Raw genomic sequence first — 1,659 nt, 5'->3', positions numbered from 1 at the left:
TACGTTTTTTCCTGAAAGAGAATCGTTACTCTGGAGGTATAAACACCGAAGAAGAACAAATTGTTGTTTCGACATGTTTCAACGTGCCTATTGGTGCTATGTTTCATCTGTGCTTTTAAAAGCGACCGTAGTGTGAGGAACGATAGAAAAGTTTTTTTTTAAAAAACATATCCGCACCTTTCCAACATTTTCATGAAGAATTAAAGTCAGTATCAAAGCAGAAAAAAAAAAATAATGCAAGAGCAAAGTGGAAAACCAGTTTAAAAACCTAACTTTACATGACCCTTAATCGCATCCTTTACCATAATTCTCTGGAAAGATGCTAATTAGCTGCAAATTTACAACTCGCTAAAGTATACTTAAGGTAACGTGTAATGTTTGGGTGTCTTCTTAACTCTTTCTTTGTTTTTGTTGTTGCTATTTTGTTTTTATGGTAGGATGCTTCATATATTAAAAAAGAAAAAAGAAAAAAAGAAAAATAATCAGGAGAAACTTGAGCAAAAACTAAAGGCAGGTCGCCAGCTACTAAAACAATGACTTCACAAGATCTCTGAGCCAAATGGGATCTCGACCCCATCCTGCCTGCTAAGGAGAGTGTACGCTGAGTGTAATTATCCATAACCAGTTAAAAATCATCTTATTGTTATGTCAAAGCGTATGAAGGGTTCTTAACATTCTCCTTCTCTGCAGTTCATCACCTGAGCCATGTAGGACCCCAGGTCAGTCACTCTGAGACTTTCTTCCACGTGTATTGTCCCCTGCTGTGCAAACCGTCTGCATGGGTGGGCGTTTCTGTCACTCCTCTGTGATAGCCTAGATCTATTCGAATGGGGCCAAGCCTGTCCCCTAAATACAACCAGGACAAGAAAAAGGACAATCACACAATGTGATTCCAAATATCCACTCGAAATGTTTGTAAACGGTAGACTTCTGAGTCAGATGATACCATGTAATTTAATCCATCCTCTTGCTGGAAACAACATCAACGTAACCGGTTAATGACATGTCATTGTCTTAAAATACAAGGAACTTTCCGAGGGAAAGAGGTTAGAATGTCCCATACCATGTCACCCATGTCATTGACTTTTCCATCCCCGACTTCGTGCCTGAAGCTCTCAGATCCACTGAAGAGCAAAGGGGCGAAGGGTTATGAACTTTTCGACTTTCTACCTGTTAATATTTTATTCTCTTATTAACGAAATCCTCTAATAATTCTAAAAACGTGAGCAATGCCTAAGAAAAAGGCCAGAATCAGAAGAGAAAGACGCAATGTATGGTCCATGCTATCTGAACACAAAGAAGACCATGGACACTATTCTATTCACGACACTCCACGGCGGTACCACAGTAACAAGGCAATGTGAGGGGTGGGCTGGCGACGGGGAGCTAAGTGTCCCGTGATCAAATGAAACGTCACAATTACCAAGCCCAAGACCATATGGCCACGTCGGGTGACTCGTCGTCACAGCTTTGACGGACACGTGAAAGCCGTCGGCGCTCCTGGCAAGAGCAGATTTGGAGGAAAATTCTAGATGGTGAGGTTGAGACAGTGAAGAGGGTTGCAAGCCCATAGTTCTCCCTTTCTACATAAAGACAGGGGAGCCCAAGAAGTAAAAAATGGTGCGACACGTTGCTGATTCAGACAAAAAGGAGGTTTTC

The sequence above is a fragment of the Pteropus vampyrus genome, unplaced genomic scaffold, assembly GCF_000151845.1.
Source record: "Pteropus vampyrus isolate Shadow unplaced genomic scaffold, Pvam_2.0 Scaffold605, whole genome shotgun sequence".
Classification (NCBI taxonomy): Eukaryota; Metazoa; Chordata; class Mammalia; order Chiroptera; family Pteropodidae; genus Pteropus; species Pteropus vampyrus.
Note: the sequence above shows the minus strand (reverse complement) of the source record.